Below are 19,636 nucleotides of genomic sequence, written 5' to 3'. Positions count from 1 at the left end.
TATAACAACAAATACTAAAAAGTACGGAACCCTCGGTGGGCGAGTCCGATTCGCACTTATCCGGTTTTTAGTTAGTTTTAACAAAAAATAACCGGCCAAGTGCGAGTCAGACTCGCGTTCCAAGAGTTCCGTACATTACACAATTTTTAACAATGTACCTATTTTTATGGGAAACGTGAGTGAAATGTCTTTAAAATACCTGTAAGGGTCAGATCAAAAACTAAGTAATTAAGTCGGACTCTCGCTTGACTGCACATTTGTTATAGGTTTCCCGGACATCTATAGGTAAAGAACGAATGTGAAAATGTGTGTGTGGAATGTGTATTTTTTTTTTAATTTAGATCCAGTAGGTTCGGAGGTAAAGGGGACTCCAATAGCACATCCCCGAAATAAATAGTTATTTGTTTTACAAGGGGGCAAAGTTATTATTTACCCGGTCGTGCTAATATTGATACCCGAGCAAGCGAAAGATTCCAAAATTCGAAAAGTGGAATCTTGAATGTTGCGAGGGTTTCAAGGCGCAAAGGTTAAACAAATTTTACCACAGAGTGAAACATAAAATTTTTCGCCACACCAATGTGAGGAAAATACTAACCGTAAAATATCGAACAAATCAAACCAAATGAAATCCAAATGAACGTTATTAAATATTTATCAGTCAAAACCATCATATAAAAGTCAATTCTACTAGCCAACATAGGAAACACGTTGACGTGCGCGTAATGTGTACCGCGCCACTGCGCAACGCACCTTATCGGTATAGTATCGGATTACATTTTCCAATTTTAAGCTACTTAAATATGCAGAGATTTTCGGCAACGAACTTATAAAAGTTATAAAAAAGTCGTATTTTTTCGAGGTCTGGTTTGGTTTTATTCATTCCACACCCCACAACCCAAAAGACTACCCATACATACAGTAGCAGATATCCTCAAAATGCGTCTTTTTAAAGTTTTTTTTTTTTTTCAAAAACAGCCCCAGCAGCTTGGATCACCCCTGTTTTCCCACCCTTAGGGATGTTTTTCTAAATTTATATGGATCCAACTTTGAAGTATACCCTATCCAATAAAAAAGAATTATCAAAATCGGACTATTCTGTAAAAACTAAAAAGTTATGCGATGGTCATACATTACACTCATTGAGTAAAGAATCAATAATTCCCTGTTTTCTTACCCTTAGGGTTAGAATTTGTCTTTCCAAATTTATATGGGACCAACTTCGGAGTATACCCTTTCCAATAAGAAAATAATTATAAAAATCGGACTACTCTGTAAAAAGTTATGCGTAGTGTATGACCACTGTATGACCATACATACAATAAAAATATACGCGGCGACTTGAGAACCTCCCCGGCTTTTTTTGTCAGTTAAAAAGTCGATTCTACTAGGCAACATAAGGAAACAACTCACATTAGATTACTTTGCCTCACATGTGGATAAAATGCAACTTTCTTATCAGTTTTTTAACAATCAAGAGGGCTTTTACCAGCTGGTAAAAATAAATATTAACAACAGAAAACAAACCTCGTTTGTTATTTCAATAAAACTATATTTGTGTGACCTATTTAGAAAACTGGCTCCTTAATGCCACTCCTCTAATTTAGGTTGAATATCGCTTGACGTGTTTTAAATTAATCCGATTCGAGGTTCGTGGACAGGAGCAACATTAGCGGCCAGAGCAGCTAAGGTTGCAACAGCGGGAAACTAGCGACGCCACTATCAATTTGCTTGATAAAATAAGTAACGTAAATAGTTGAACGAACGAACGATTCTACAGTGACATTGATTGTTGTCCGTTGCTACAACAGCTACGCTTCTGTCTCGTAATCGTAATATAATATTTACACTGCTGGAAGTGGAGACTGAATCATTTAAATATTTCAGCGTAGTGGCTCCATTTTCGACATAGTTGAGTTGTTATCAGGTATACAGCAAGTCTATCCAATGTAGGTTCCAATAAAAGCTCCACAATTTGTGCAATAGTGATCGGTGTTGAGACATGAGTCCATGCAGTAAGGGAGGAATACGCAAGGCCAGCAACTGTAAGTAAGAAATAAACTTTCATTAATTGAATCAATGCAAGTTTACAAGATGAATACAAAACAGGTACAATAGAGTTTGATAGGTCTTACAATGCATAAACACAAACAACAAAACTAACATTATGTGGACCTAATGTTGTCTGTAATAAATAAATTCATTCATTCAAAAAGATACTCAAAATACGAATGCTCCCTTAAAAAAAAGTTCAAACCGTTCAAAATGTACCTAACCAGTAAGTATTAAAGTATTACGTTTATTTATAGTCGCGGCCATATCTACCGGATGTGGCCTATAACACGAGCAACTAATTAAATACAAAGCTTCAGAGCTATCTAGCGAGTCGTTTTAAAATGAGAGCATAACAACGTTTGTATGGAAAACCGAGCTTGCCAAGTTGACGTCAAAGATATGATTACATTTTTCACCTTATTACAAAGGAACAAGGTGCATAAGTATATTAAGTATAAACATAATGACATCAACTGTACATTCATAATTACAGTGATACAAAATAGAGAACATGAGAAACTTTACCCAAAAAGACAAAGAAGAAGTGCAGTCACGTGTGTCCGCGTCGATGCTCTACGGTTAACCCTTGTGATTACACTCTGGTGGCATGAACGGCAGGTTGCGAGCATGGAGTCGGGCCCAACCATTGATTGGTGCTGGATGATTACTGCCCCAGGGACCACATGGGTGACTTGGATTGGCGGCGGTCCCGCTGGAGGGCCTGGCGGGTATCCTGAATAAGGAGGAGGTCCTGGTCCTGTGGATTTGACTGAGAAATTAGCTGCGTCAAAGTCGTTTAATGTTTATAGTTTCATGTTTATATAAAGTAAATAATAACTTGTAAAGACTAACTTATCCTTCATCATTATTATTAAGTCATAAAAAGTAAAATTAACATTTCACTTCTTGAATTAAATAGGTATTAACTTAAATATGGTAACGTAATAGTACATTTCGAAGCTAGTGCGGAAAGTATGTCATTACTTCACGAGTACCGAGATATCTTGCCACGAGACGTATAGACCAGCGGTGGAACAAAAATGGGTTTAGATAATATTAAAGTTTTTTCTTTTTCGATATGTCATTGTTAGCATGTTAAATAAGACTTTCGTAAAAAGTTAGAAATTTTTAGGGTGAGCGTTCGGATATATTGAAATATTTTAATTTCTGCTAATAACTTTGTAAATATAGAATTAAAGTTACAAAAAACTTTAACATATTCAATACCACTTTAATTTATACACAATATTCGGTTTTTAGAAATCTGGAACATGTGCTTTCTGGTGAACTTAAAAACATGAATTATTTTGTAAATAAATAATTAGAGTAGCTGATATTGCAAAATTACGATATTATGGATCAGCTTATTATACTTGTAAAAAATTAGAAATGTAGACAATGTGCTTCTCTAGATATTGATTTCTGGTTAGGCAGTATAGCCAATATTGAATTAAAGTTTGTAGAGTTAATATTAAACGGTCATGACAATGATCTTAGTTCCCACACAAAAGATTAGAAATATAAAATTTGTGCGTCACTGAATACTGATACGTATGCATTCCGTGCTTATATTTACGTTACATTTCAAACACGCGGCATGGTTGCGCGCGCCGCGCTGTGCGCCGCCGAGGCAGCGATCAAACGGTATTGATATATAGGTAGATCAACGGTATATAGATCAACGGGCTAGCGGGTAACCTAACCTTGCTAGACGCGTGCAAAATAATATTTCACAAAATTCAAAAAAATGTTCTAAAAGCAATCTGTATTTTTAACAGGTTAAAATTAAGTATCTAAATAGTCATAAAAATAATAAACCAGAACATTTGGTCGTGTCGTGTCTTTAACCTTGCCAGGCGATCTAAAAAGTATGGCACTTACTTGCACGCAAAATTAAGTTTGTTTACTATACAAATTGTATGCATTACAAAGTTATCTTTGCACACAAAATTAAGTTTCTCTACTATACAAAGCGTATGCATCGCAGTTATTTTTGCACGCAAAATTATGTTTGTCTACTAAACAAAGTGTATGCATTACAAAGTTATTTTTGTAGTAAATTAAAGACCACTAGGTAGGATGTACAGTCAGCAATACTATTCGCTTAGCACCTTTGCATACAAACCTATACAGGGGTGGTATCTTTTCTCTGCAGCTAACTGTACAATGTGATTGTAACTATGAGGATGGTGTATATTTATGATGTATGAGGACATTTCTATTAAAAGTTATGTTAGATTTTGAAATTTTTATATTGAGTATATCTACTTATATAAAAATTTGAATTTTGGTTATGGAATTTTATATTATATAACATACAAAAAAAAACAACAATAAACAAAAAAATATATATAGGGCTGTATCTCCTAAACCGTCCGTCGCAGCGCAAAAATAAAAAAAAATTCGTTCCCCTCTCAATATACAAAAAACACAATAAATAAATAAATAAATATTATAGGACATTCTTACACAGATTGACAGTCCCACAGTAAGCTCAAGAAGGCTTGTGTTATGGGTACTCAGACAACGATATATATAATATACAAATACATAGAAAACACCCATGACTCAGGAACAAATATCTGTGTTCATCACACAAATAAATGCCCTTACCGGAATTCGAACCCAGGACCATCGGCTTCACAGGCAGGGTCACCCACTAGGCCAGACCGGTCATACAATGAAACACAAAAAGAAAAAAAAATCTTTACACGGCTGTATCTCCTAAACCGCGCGTCGTAGCACAAAAACAATCATCAAATTTTCGATCCACTTTAAGAAACCCTCAATTAATATTTAAAAAAAAAACAAAAAAAACGAAAATATCTTTATAAGGCTGTATCTCCTGAACCGTACGTCGTAGCGCAAAATAATAAAATTTTCGTTCAACTGCAGTGGACCCTTAATTAACATAAAAAAAAAGAAAAAAGGAAAAAAAATCTTTAGAGGGCTGTATCTCCTAAACCGTGCGTTGTAGAGCAAAAATAATCTAGTTTTCGTTCCCCTTTGAGAAACCTCTAATTAACATACAAAAAACACAATGAAAAACAAAGAAAAAATCTTTATAGGGTTGAATCTCCTAAATCGTGCGACGGAGCGCAAAAATAATCAAATTTTCGTTCCACTTTAAGAAACCCTTAATTAATATAGGTATAAAAAAAACACAAAAAATCCGTATAAGGCTTAATCTCCTAAACCGTGCGCCGTAGCGCAAAATAATAACATTTTCGTCCGCCTGCAGTGGACCCTTAATAAACATTTAAAAAAAAAACAAAGAAAAAAAAACAGAAAAAATATTTATAGGGCTGTATCTCCTAAACCGTTCGTTATAGCGCAAAAATAATCAAATTTTCGTTCCCCTATCAGAAGCCCCTAAGTAACATACAAAAAACACAATGAAAACATAAAAGAAAAAAACAAAGAAAACAATCTTTTTATAGGGCTGTATCTCCTAAACCGTACGTCGAGCGCAAAAAAAAGTTAAATGTTCGTTCCCCTCTAACAAAGATAGATATAACTCCGTAATAGATGGATACAGTCTAAGGAAAAAACTTGCCTCGAAAATCACGAAAATTTGATTCTCGATCAGAGGGCGCATTTAGTTTTGGCTTACTCTCGTATAGATGGCGTTGACGGGTCAAAATCATATAAAAATAATTAATGCAAATAAAAAAATCATTTATCCATATTTAAATACATTTTAACGTATTTTTATAAATCTTCATTTTTAGTTTTAAAGTATGTCGATAGATGGCAGTGAATTTAAAGCGGTTACAAAATTTACTATGACAGTACCACTCTATCTTATTATATCCTCTTTGACTCTAAGAAACCCTTTTTTAATATGAGAAAAAACAAAAAAAAACGAAAAAAATATTTACACGGCTGTAACTCCTAAACACTTTAAGAAACCCTTAATTTATATTTAAAAAAAAATCTTTATAAGGCTGTCTCTCCTAAACCGTGCATCGTAGCGCAAAATAATAAAATTTTCGTTCCATTGCAGTGGACCCTTAGTTAACATTTAAAAAAAAACAAAAAAAAACAGAAAAATATCTTTACAGGGCTGTCTCTCCTAAACCGTGCGTTGAACCGCAAAAACAATCTAATTTTCGTTCTCGTTTGAGAAACCCGTAAGTAAAATTCAAAAAATACAATGAAAAACAAAAAAGAAAACAAAAAATTAAAACATCTTTATAGGGTTGTATCTTTTAAATATTAATAAGGGTTTCTTAAAGTGGAACGAAAATTTAATTATTTTTGCTCTTCGCTCCGACGCACGGTTTAGGAGATACAACCCTATAAACATTTTTTTCTTTGTTTGTTTTCTTTTTAGGTTTTCATTGTGTGTTTTGTATGTTACTTAGGGGCTTTTCAAAGGGGAACGAAAATTAGATTATTTTTGCGTTACAACGCATGGTTTAGGAGATACAACCCTATAAAGATTTTTTATTTTTTTGTTTTCTTCTTTGTTGTTCGATTATGTTTTTTGAATGTTACTTACGGGTTTCTCAAAGGGGAACGAAAATTAGATTAGTTTTGCGCTACAACGCACGGTTTACGAGATACAGCCCTGTAATAGGACATTTCGATGCTAGTGCGGAAAGTATGTCATTATTAGACATTTCCGCACGTGTATCGAACGACGTTTTTCAATACAGTTGAGAAAAAATAAGAAAAACAACAAGTAAGGAATTCGAAACTCTTATATTATTAATTCTGTGACATCATTGACATTGACATTATGAAGAGGTGTTTTTTTAGCTGGGTGTTATTATTATTGAACCCACTTCAATGAAAGATTTTTTTTTAAATGTATGTTCTATAAGACAATTGTACATATAAAACATTGTACTATTATTACCCAAATATCGTAAATTACGATTATTTGTGTATCGTACATTTATAAAAACAATATCGAATGTTGCCTTTGGAAATTTAAAGCAGAAATAAAAAACGCCTCTCCTTTGACAGGCGTTCCGTTCTATTCAGACAACTTATTAAGAACGGTTTTTCAATATTCAATATATAAAAAAATAGATGTGTCATAATGATGAAGAGGTAAGTAATAAAATATGAAATATGTATATTTTTCGTATTCTTACTTTAACAGTAGGTTTTTATGTTGATTACTGAGTATTGAGTATTTAAATAATCGTTAATAACGATATTTAGGTAATAATAGTACAATGTTTTATATTTGTAAAACAATACAATGTGTATAATGTTGTATGAAGTGGGTTCAATAATAATAACAAAATCCATTCTAGTCGAATAAAAGCTATAAAAACACCTCTTCATAATGTCAATGTCAATAATTAGGTCTAATGTCAATAATGTCACAGAATTAATAATATAAAAGTTTCGAATTCCTTACTTGTTGTTTTTCTTATTTTTTCGCAACGGTATTAAAAAACGTCGTTCGATACACGTGCGGAAATGTCATTCTTCGAAAGTATGTAAAGTATGACATATTTTCCGCACTAGCATCGAAATGTACTATTTCTGTTTTTTTTTTCTTCTTTTTTTTAATGTTAACTAAGGGTCCACTGCAATGGAACGAAAATTTTATTATTTTGCGCTACGATGCACGGTTTAGGAGATACAGCCTTATAAAGATTTTCTGTGTTTTTTTAAATATATTACTTAAGGGTTTCTTAGTGGAACGAAAATTTGATTATTTTTGCGCTCCGTCGCACGGTTTAGGAGATACAACCCTATAAAGATTTTTTCTTTGTTTTTCTTTTTAGTTTGTCATTGTGTTTTCTGTATGTTACTTAGGGGTTTCTCAAAGGGGAACGAAAATTAGATTATTTTTGCGCTACAACGCACGGTTTAGGAGATACAGCCCTCTAAAAAAAAATTCTGTTTTATTTTTCTTTTCTTTTTAAATGTTAATTAAGTTGAACGAAAATTTTATTATTTTACTCTACGACCCACGGTTCAGAGATACAGCCTTATAAAGATTTTAGTAGTAGTAGTAAACTCTTTATTGTACAAATATACACATAAAAAATTACATGGTACAAATAATAAGATGTACAAAGGCGAACTTATCCCTATGAGGGATCTCTTCCAGTTAACCTTTGAGTAGATGAGAGGAGAAAGTGAAAAGAGGGTGACAAATGTAGCAAAATGTACAACAAGGTACCAGAAAGATTTTTTTGGTATTTTTGTTTGTTTTTTTTTTTCATATTACGACGCTCGGCTTAGGAGATACAGCCGTGTAGTTTTTTTTTTCTTATTGTGTTTCTTTGTGTTTTTTGTATATTAAAAGTGTTTTTAAAGGGGAACAAAAATTTTATTATTTTTGCGCTACGACGGACGGGTTAGGAGATACAGCCCTATATTTCTTTTTTTGTATCTTTATATAATATAAAATTCAATAACCAAACTTCAACTTTATATATAAGTAGATATATTTAATATAAAAATTTCAAAATCTAACATAATTTAATAATAACGTCGTAGCGTAAAATAATAACATTTTCGTTCAACTTAATTAACATTTAAAAAGAAAAGAAAAAAAAATTTTTTTTAGAGGGCTGTATCTCCTAAACCGTGCGACGGAGCGCAAAAATAATCAAATTTTCGTTCCACTAAGAAACCCTTAATTAATATATTTAAAAAAAAACCACAAAAAAACCTTTATAATTCTGTATCTCCTAAACCGTGTGCCGCAGCGCAAAATAATAAACATTTTCGTTCGCCTGCAGTGGACCCTTAATAAACATAAAAAAAAAAAACAAATAGAAAAAAAAACAGAAAAAAATATTTACAGGGCTGTATCTCCTAAACCGTGCGTTGTAGCGCAAAAATAATCAAATTTTCGTTCCCTTAACAGAAGCCCTTAAGTAACATACAAAAAACACAATAAATAACATACATCATAAATATACACCATCGTCATAGTTACAATCACATTGTACAGTCAGCTGCAGAGAAAAGATAAAAGAAGAAGTTTGTATGCAACGGTGCTAAGCGAATAGTATTGCTGACTGTACATCCTACCTAGTAGTCTTTAATTTACTGTACTACAAAAATAACTTTGTAATGCATACAATTACTATAGTAGACAAACTTAATTTTACGTACGTGTAAGTAAGTAAGACCCGACCAAATGTTCAGGCTTATTTTTTTGTGACTATTTAGATACTTAACTTCAACCTGTAAAAATTACAGATTGCCTCACGAACTTTTTTGGAGCCCTAAAAAAATCTTAAAAAATATAAGGGTTGATTTAGCCCCGCTACCCTGCAGCCAGACCTCCAGTGCTGAGTTAGGGTATGATAGGAGAAGTATCAGGCAAATTTTCAGCTTGCCTCAAGGACCTACTCCAAAATGTCTACCAGCTCTCGGACCACTAAGTAACTACAAATAATCAGTCCACATAACAAACATTTTGTACTCATTTTGAAGTCATAATTACATTAATTTCACGTAATATCGGCATCTAATTTATGTGCACGGTAAACAAACTAATGAATGACAAGAAAAGTCAAGCAGCGCTTACGAAGCTGAGGGGGGGTGGGGCGACCGGGCGAGGTACCTATAGGTATAGATAGATACGAATGCTACGATAGGCTCCCGCGTGCCGCGCCGGCACCTTGACGGACCAGCACGGCGTATGTATGAATTTCGCGCCTTTTTAAATAGATTTGGCTATAACAATGGAAGCTACACACAGAAATTTCTTACTTTTCATAATATGGTTGCATATATTATTTTATAGTATGAAACTTAACTTTATAGACTTTAATTCAATATTGGACCTTACACGACAAAAAACGCATATTAAAATTTAAGCAGCAATCCTATTTTTCTAATTTTTCGGCTTTGTCTATTAACTTAAGAATTTAGAGATATTATTGTGGATTTTTAAAACTTTAATTCAATATCGACAAAATAATAAGCTAATTTTAGTTTGACAAAGAAGCACGTTAAATTTTTTTCTAAAAATGTAACAGTTTAAAGAGTCATACATAATTTAAACGATGAAGCTTAAACTTTGCACTTTAATTCAATATTCAAAAAGCATCAATCAAAATATATAAATACCTAATTTATACCTAACGCTCGTTCTAACTTTTCGTCTTAAATTACAAATATGCTTAAAAACATGTCCCCTGCCATATAAGCATCACTTTTCCTTCTTTAGAATTATCATAACTTTAAGGTCAAAAATATGGTCCCACTATCGGTCTAGTAGGCAAAAAAAAGCACTAGTTCGCGAAACCTTTCCGCACGCTAAACAGCTACGTAAAGTAGCACTTTTTGAGCAACTGTATTGAAAATATGGTTTTCCGTTTCTTTTTATACTTACTATTTATTTAATTATTATATTTAGTTATATACATGTCACTGTAGGTATGTTACGAATTGATACTTAAACAGAACATTTAGATTTAGATTTAAAACATGTTTAGTTTCCACACTGATAATATACAAAAGACAGTCATTTGCCTGGAAATTATTATGTAGGTAGGTACGATCAATATACACCGTGATGTCAAAATAACACTAATTGTTTTCTTAAATAAATAAGCTTCACAAGTACATTCATAATAAGATAAATATCTATAGTAAAAAGTACAAATTAGATAAAAAAAATACAAATACTAAAACTTACTCTCCATGTCTGTTATGTTCACTGATTTTAATATTATTACTATAATATGTATTTAGGAACTCGATCACAATAATGAACTGAGTCAGCGCATCCGCTATATGACACACAAAATGTATGTTTATGATAATTGCAAGATATCAGTGATAAAAAATACTTATCGAATGTTAGTCCTGATAACCTTGATTAAGCAAATATTTAATAATACTAAGATAACCAAGGGATTCTTCTAATAACAAAATAAGCGTGTGACCAAGAAAACAAATAAACACATTACTTAAACATATAAACATATAAACCGAATGTTTAGTGTTAATGTAATGTTAACATCAAGTATAATAAAAATAGCTTCTAACTTAACTAGGAATAAAAAACTTAATTCCAAACTGCAAAAATGAAAATATGTAGGTAGAGTTAAACCAAGAAAAGTCTGCAGAGATTTTGACAGCATACGCAGTGCAGGAGTTATTTTAAACGTCAAACTTCTATGAAATTATGACGTATAAATAACACTGGCACTGTGTGTGCTGTCAAAATATCTGCAGACTTTTCTTGGTCTAACTCTACCTATATAAAAGTTTATATTCAACCCCAGATTAGAAGTCCCTTACGGTTGTTTTCCTATCCCTGTTGTAATTATAAATCAATTATAATTATAGAAAAAGAATATTACACACAATTTGAAAAAAAGAAGTTTCATTTTTCTGTAAGTACCTACCTAATTTATTTACTTACAATGCAAAAATATCAGTTACGTTACGTTGATGTTTTGTGTCAAATGTCTTGATTCTGATCTCCAAATTGGTTACTTTTTTAGGGTTCCGTACCCAAAGGGTAAAAATGGGACCCTATTACTAAGACTCCGATATCCGTCTGTCCGTCTGTCCTTCTGTCTGTCACCAGGCTGCATTTAATGAACCGTGATAGCTAGACAGTTGAAATTTTCACAGAAGATGTATTTCTGTTGCCGCTATAACAACAAATACTAAAAAGTACGGAACCCTCGGTGGGCAAGTCCGACTCGCACTTGTCCGGTTTTCTTTAGTATACGACATCCATTATAATTTATATACTTATACGGTGTCCACGAGTAACCCGAAAGATTTTAGCAGTGTATTCCTGATCCTATTTCACAATCGTATGCGATATTTTCTCGATGTATTTAAATGTAATCGTTATCTAGTACGTAAAATCTGTGTAAGATTTGAAATTGAAATTTTGTAAGATAGTAAATAATGGACCGAGCGTAAGCGAATGTCTCCGGTTCAGCTTGGGCCCAAATATGCTATCGTATGTCCGGCTGTTCTCCTCTACGGGTCAAATCAACATGTGTCTAAAATATTGTGCCCAATTTTTAATTTCTAAACTGGGTGTTCAAAAGAAAGCATAATAAATACTTTAAAAGCAAAGTACCTGCGAACTTCCTGATGGCTCAAGACTACATATCACTCATCAGGATATAAGTGAGATTCTCAGACTGAAAATATATAAAGAGGGGTGACATTTAACCCTGCTTCCACTGCGGATATTGAAATAGAAACTGTATTTTTCCCGTATGAAATACTAGCCTTTCCTTGCGACTTCGTTCACGAGTCGTTAATAACTTAGACCGATGAACTTCTTATAAATCCTTGTGAGAAAATTAGCTATTTCAATATCAAAGTTTAGGCTGTGTTTTGTTTATTATATGTAAATAGTATTAGTAGTAGTATTAGTAGTAGTGACTGCTTTATGTAAATTGAATACTGTGACCACCGAATACCATTATTGTGACCGACATTTACGAATGTGATTGAAGTATAATGTGAAAGCGATATTATCAAACGGCCATTAGAATGGGATTGACCTCATCATCGTTTTTGAATAAATACGTGAAATGACCAAATGACATTGTCAATAGTAAAGTATACAGATAAATGAAATCACTTTTGTACATGCTAAAAGTAGGAAATAAAAAAAATATGGTGTGGTTTTAGGAAACCACAATGCAAGCGATAAAGAGTGGAATGCAAAATAACGAAAACATAAAAAGTAAAGTAAGTATTTTTATTGTTTTCAATTTGTTACAAAGATAGTAAACTAATAAGAGCAGGTGTAAGTACCAAGTAGGTTGAATCCACCGCTTGCAGCTTCTGACTCTATATCCATTTTCTTTTCAATAATTAGGTATCACATTAGGAGAATTTCGGGTAATATCGCCACGCCACTCTCCGTAGCTCCGTACATGAGTAATGATGTCATGATTCGGGTCCATCTTGTAGCTGAAGAATTTCGCTCTTCTCTTGTATAAGCAGGTGTCTCCATAGATGCGCTCTAGCTCCTCCCACGTGCCCCTAGCAGAATCAAATCTCACTATTTTTTGCAGAATGTCATTGGACATGGTTGTCGTGAACAAAATTTAAATTGCCCTGAGCACTACTAAAATTTTAAGCCTCAAGGTGTTTTAATATTGGGAGGCATACTTCCCTATTTTAATCATTCTCGTGTTTAATGCTTGCTCCATTTTTATTCTGTTACGCTTTAGAATTAATAGAGAAAAAAAAGCTTATATTATATGTATTCACGACATTTATTTTTGTCTGTCAATAAACAACAGTTGCTAAGTTACAACTGCGAGGGTGACTATTTGCCATTTACAGTACAATAGAATCTAAGTAGCGAATGTTCTTTCACGTTTAAAATATCGAATATCCTAATAAGGCCTAGTTTCGCCTTGGTTAGAAGGTCAGACGGCAGTCGCTTTCATAGGCACTGGTGCCTACGACGCCTAAGTCAATTCTTGGGATTAGTTGTCAAGCGGACCCCAGGCTCCAACCAGCCGTGGCAAAAATGCCGGTATAGCGCGAGGAAGAAAAAGAATATTCTAGATAAACATAAATAATAATGACAAAAGACTATGAACTCTTAACTACTAGAATTAAAGTAGAATTTTACTAACGTACATACCCATTATTAGTGTTAACCTAGCTTTGTATTCTTGGATCATGAATTCTTGAACACCGAACAGAAGAACTGGATCAATGCAATATTCTGACATTTCAATTTAATTCTTGATTTTAATGACACAGTGTTTCTCCGTCTCTTTTCATACTAATAATTTATTTACCATCACAGGTTTTACGGTAACTAATGAATACGCAACACGAATATTTAATTTAGGCATCTGTATTGAGGTTTTACACTGATACACAATAGACAGACACTTGTTAATCCTTTGCCTAGAAATGCTTATGTAGTTAAGCATATCCATCATTTTTTTAATAGCAAATTTAAAAAAAAAGATTTTTAAATCCAATAGGATAAATATCGTAATGCATTGATACAATATGTATAAAGAGAGAAGAAGAAAAGTAAAGCTTTGATAAGTATAAAAAAATTACAAGTAGGTACTAAAGCTTACTCTCCATATCTGTTATACTCGCTGATTTCAATATTTTACTCAAAGATATACCTACCTATTTAGGAACTCAATTAATGCACATGATATCTTGCAATTACCTACCTACATGTTGTTGGTAATTGCAAGATATCAGTGATGAAAATACTTACCGAAAGTAAGTCCTGATAAATTTAGTATAACGAATATTTAATAAAACGAAGATAACCAGGGAATTCTCTGAATAATAAAATAAGCATGTGACCAAGAAAACAGTTAATTGTATTGCTATAATATTTATAAACAAACACAAAAACTATACATACAGATGCACCGATTGCCAAGTATTAATGTAGTGTTAAGTGAGATTAATTATAAAAAATAACTTATAAATTAACTAGGAATGATAAACTTAACCCCAGTAGTATGGAACTCTATACTAATTCCGGATATACGTGTGACCGTAGGGCGCTCCACAGGTTAATTAGAAACTTTGCAAAAATACAAATATATTTATAAAAGTTTATATTCAACCCCAAATTAGAAGTCTCTTACAATTATTTTCCTATTTCTGCTATAATTATAAATCAATAATAATTATAGAATAGAATACTACCCACAATTTGAAAATGAAATAAATTTTTATGTAACTAATTTGTTTGCTTACAATGCAAAAATATTTACGTTAATCTTTTTGGTCAGTTTTTTTATGGGCTGCAAATAACGGAATAATAACTTAGTACTTAGTGGTTGAACAGTCTGTTGAACCATTTCTCTTTCCTAGCCAACAAAAGCAATGTGAAGCCATACTTACATTAAAGAATATCTTTGCTTGTATAAAAATAACTAGTGTACATAGGTACCTATGCATTAAGGTTCCGATTGTGACTGCTGCAGCGGAAAAAGGGCGTATATATAATTGTATATATATCGCGTCACTATTTAGTGACGGAGTTGAATTTTCCAATAGTGACAGCAATGTGGCAACTACAGCAACGCAACTTACCTATCAAATAAATTGACATATCACACCTATAACACTTTCAGAACAAGAAATCAGAATCAGACTCCGTCACTCATTTTATTAAGCAAATTGACATGCAGTGATGCCGCATCAACAATACAGTTGCAGTTGCTATCCGAATCACCGGAACAGTACACAGTGCTTTTAGTTCTGGCAATCAAAAAATCTAGTGCTCTGTAGCCGAGGGTCAAAAAATACGCCAATGATTTAGCTTCGCCAGTAATTTCCTGCAGACGGGTTTGCCCGCATTGCCTTACACTTATTATGAATTTCTTAAAATCTAATAAATCTTTGAACGCTTATTTAGTAATAGAATGATGAAACATATCATGACAAACAATCTTTTAAACCACCAGCAATTTGCGTACCAGCCGGGACGGTCTACCACAGGCGAGGCGCGTGAAGTAGTGGATCGAGTGACAGCGCATCTGGAGGGCGGGCGGCATGTCGCAGCGGTATTCTGCGACTTGTCGCGTGCCTTTGAGATGATCGACCATTTGCTTCTTCTCGCCAAGCTCTCATATTACGGCTTCACAGGTAGTTTCCACAGTGCAATTGCGTCGTTCCTGGGAAATCGAAAACAGCGCACCTACGTCCTCAATACGGGATCAGATCTGGAACCGATTGGGGACTGCGCCGTGCCTCAAGGATCGGTTATGGGAAATAACCTGTTATTGGTTTTAATAAATGACATTACGACTGCCTGTAATGAACCGGAATATGTGATCTTTGCCGACGATACGTGCATCATAGTTCATGCTGATGAAGTGGAAGCCTTGAAATTAAAACTACGCTTAGTCATGGAAAACATGTCTCGGTGGTTCACCTCCAATGGCATGTTACTAAATGTAGATAAAACAAACATTATACATTTTAGTTTAAAAAAGAAATATAGCCCTCTAAATATAACCACCAATAACACCACTGTACCTCAAGTAGATTCTGCTAGGTACCTGGGCTTCGTAATTGATTCAGGACTAACATGGTCGTCACACATTGCTATGCACTGCACCCACCTTATCTCCTAGCAACTTGAGGAAAGCATATTTCGGTTACTTTCACTCAATTTTGATTCAGGGGGTTGATTTATGGGCAACGTCTGCAAATCGTGACAGGGTTTTTAAAATTCAAAAGCGAGCTTTGCGCATCATAGATCGAAAACCGGTAGACCATCCCGCTAAAGACATATTCACACATCACAAAATCCTTACCTTATCAAGTGTTTACATACTGACTGCTTGTACATACATTCGTGGCAACCTACATAACTATAAAACATACGGGCAATCTACCCAAAGACCTACACGCAGTCGGCACCTGTTGATGCCCCCGCGCACACGTCTAGCTAAGGCTCGCGCGGCTCTCAGCGTTGCGGGGATATGGATCCCCGCAACGCTGAGAGCCCGGGCAGTTATACAAATGGTTGTATAAATGTGTTCCTGAACACATAAAAAACAGGATAGTAATGCCTCATTTAAAAAAAAACTTAAAGCACTCCTTATTGACCTTGCGTGCTACAATGTAAACGAATTTCTGGAAAAAGATCATTGATCCTAACACTACAATCAAACCCTGTAAATAAAAATAATGTAATGTGCAATTTAATATTATGTAACTTTATAATTTAATGTTTATATTATCTTTGAATTTTTTGTATTTTTGTTTGACATGTAAATGAGATGTACATTTATCAATAAATCATCTGAAATCTGAAATCTTATCGATTATTTTCTAGTCATAAACAGTTACGTTAAAAAAGTAATAGAATATGGTACCTAACTAGCTTAGCTTAGCTATTGCCAGTCGTTTTATAAAAAAATCTTATTTGTGCTTGTTTAATCACCACTAAAACTTAAAGTAAGTCTATCTCATGTAGGTTCCAATGAAAGCTCCACAATTTGTGCAGTAGTGATCAGTGTTGAGGCAAGAGTTCATGCAGTAAGGGACGCATACGCAAGGCCAGCAACTAAAAATAAAAATAAAATACATATAACAAGTACCTACAGTACATAATAGGTACACAACAAAATCTATTGGGGCTAATAATAATTGGTGTGGTGCTGGCAACAGGTCACCAATTACTAAGTTTAAGTAAAGTGTAAGAATAACTCATGCCTCTAGTTTGGCAGCTGAAATAGACTGCTTAACTGCCACATACTCACATGTGGTGGTCACTCGATTAACAAACGTCAACTTTTAACAATCAGAGCTACCGTATAAATATCAGATAATGAACGAAAATAACAAACAGCTCTTATAACGTACCGAATACATTCAGTATTACTGAGTGATACTTGAAAAACATGTAAGTGATGTAAGTGTCATGTAATCTTACCAAAATATACAAAGAAGAGCAGCAATAATGTGTGTTCGCGTCGTTGCCTTGCGTTCAACCCTTGTAACTATATTTTGGTTGCAAGAACGGCAGGTCGTCTGCGTAGGATCTGGCCCCACGCTCTGTTGGATGATTACGACCCCCTCAGGAACCATATGGACCGGCGGCGGCCCGGGCGGCGGGCCTGGAGGGTATCCTGCGTAAGGAGGGGGCCCTGCGCGGTGTTCTGATGAAAGAGGTGCGTCAAAGCCGTTGGAACTTTTACCTAAAATATAACCTTTATTACCTTTTTGAAATTTGAGACAGGTATAGAGTGAAAAATAGAAAAAAGTTTATATAGTAACAGAAAAAGTAGGTCATAGGTACAGGTATTAGTGTGGGACAACGATCTAAGACCCCGAAATTAGCCAAGTCCCTTTCCAAAGACCAATGTGCAATATTTGTCGTCGAGTACTGTACCATGTACAGTGTACATATTTAAATAAACCAACCAAGTATAAAGTTATTCAAACACTAACAGTAAGGAAGCGGGAATCGAGTCGATATCGACGAACTATCTAAGTATGATGTCTATCGTTTAACTTAGGCGGTTGATAAGAAGATATTATGTTCAGCTATGGACTGATTGAAGGCTTGGTTGCATGAAACTAATTAATATTATATTAAATAAGTCAAAATGTAATTATTATATAAATTCTATGTCTTAGTTCTAATCCTTCCTACATCCTTGTAATCTAATATGGAAAATGATTATATTCTTGTTTAAGTATTTATTAGAAATATGTGATAATAGAAATATCATTCTTGACATTATAAAAAGGTAGATAATTACATTAGCTTTGAGACTTACTTTCCATAATAGCTGCAATTTATTTCACTAATTTATTCTGTACTTTTTTGCTAAAAAAACGTATCTATATTAGATAGTAATATTGAACTGACTTAACCCATCCGTGATGCGATACATAAAAGGCGTTGCTGATAAATGTAGGTACGTAACCTACGTGTCAGTGATAACAAAATTATCGGATATAACTGATATAAAAACAAAACGGATAGGCAGCAGGCTTGGGATTCTACAGAATAATAATAAATTATGGTGAAACGCAGATGACTCATGTCACGCAATTTGTACCTACTAAACGGACGCGATAAGGGCGTCCGGTTGTCGCAGTTATACCTGTGGGTGACAGAGTATCTAACATAGTTTTATTAATAACACTATCTCATGTTTTTAAATATTAAGCTCTTATAAACTGAAACAGAGGACTTGGTCACTTATTCTTTAGTGTATGTTATCTTTTTCAGTTGTAAATTTACATAAGAGTAAGTAGTGTGACTACTTAAAAACACAAATCAAAAAATATTTCATAAAATAATTAGATTTGTTCCCTAGTTGGGTATTAAAGTCTTGTTTCGTACAATTCTGAGGCTGACACTATTTTATGGTAGTCAGGGTAATGTCCCCTAAGGGGTTCGTTGAGAGTCAGTGAGGTCTGTGATTACTTATGAAAATTACAACAAAAATTGATGTAGGCATATTTTTGTTTTCAGGTTTTAATTTTGAGATACGCATGTGGATGTTTTCTATGTACCAGTAGTCAGCCTTTTTACGAAATTTCTATGTTCAAGATCTTTTAATTTGCTTACTAACTGACCAATAATAATCATTAAAGTTTTTACTGTTCAAGAATTCAATATAGTTTAATTTTTGTACGGAATAAAACCTAATTGATGATTGCTTTTGGAAATATTTCATCAAAAATATAATGAAAGGGCATTTTTGCCAGTAATCAGCCCCCAGTGTACCAATAGACAGCCTTTAAGTACCCAATGCCCAGCCATCCCATTTTAACGGCTGATTAGTGGGATCTGAGTTCCCCGATCTCAACGTCCACTGGTCAGCCACAGGCTGACTACTGGGTATTTGATGGATTTCAATCAAATAAAGTCATAATAATGTAAATCTTTACAAGTGCTTGAACGACTTAGATTTGATTTGAAAACAAAAAAGTCTTAATTCCTATGGTCAGCCTCTCCCGGCTGACTTTTGGGTTTACGACCTTTTTAAAATGACTACCTCAAACCCAGTAGTCAGCCAAAGGAGCCCGACTATCGGATTTTGTACAAAAAAGTAGTTCCCAATAGTCAGCCGCCTTAAAAATTATAGTTTTACATACAAAAAATATATAAAAAGCCATAGCTTTTTATATATTTTTTACT

The 19,636-nt window shown here is 33.8% G+C and overlaps 1 protein-coding gene across 1 annotated transcript in view; it reads left to right on the top strand.

Moving 5' to 3' along the window:
* Positions 1 to 19,636, top strand: part of LOC134741688 (GDP-fucose transporter 1) — a 268,676-nt gene that overhangs the window by 81,025 nt on the left and 168,015 nt on the right. The window lies entirely within an intron of this gene.

This window comes from Cydia strobilella, chromosome 5 (assembly GCF_947568885.1).
Source record: "Cydia strobilella chromosome 5, ilCydStro3.1, whole genome shotgun sequence".
Lineage (NCBI taxonomy): Eukaryota > Metazoa > Arthropoda > Insecta > Lepidoptera > Tortricidae > Cydia > Cydia strobilella.
The sequence above is the reverse complement of the archived record's forward strand: the minus strand, read 5'-3'. Positions and strand labels throughout refer to the sequence as shown.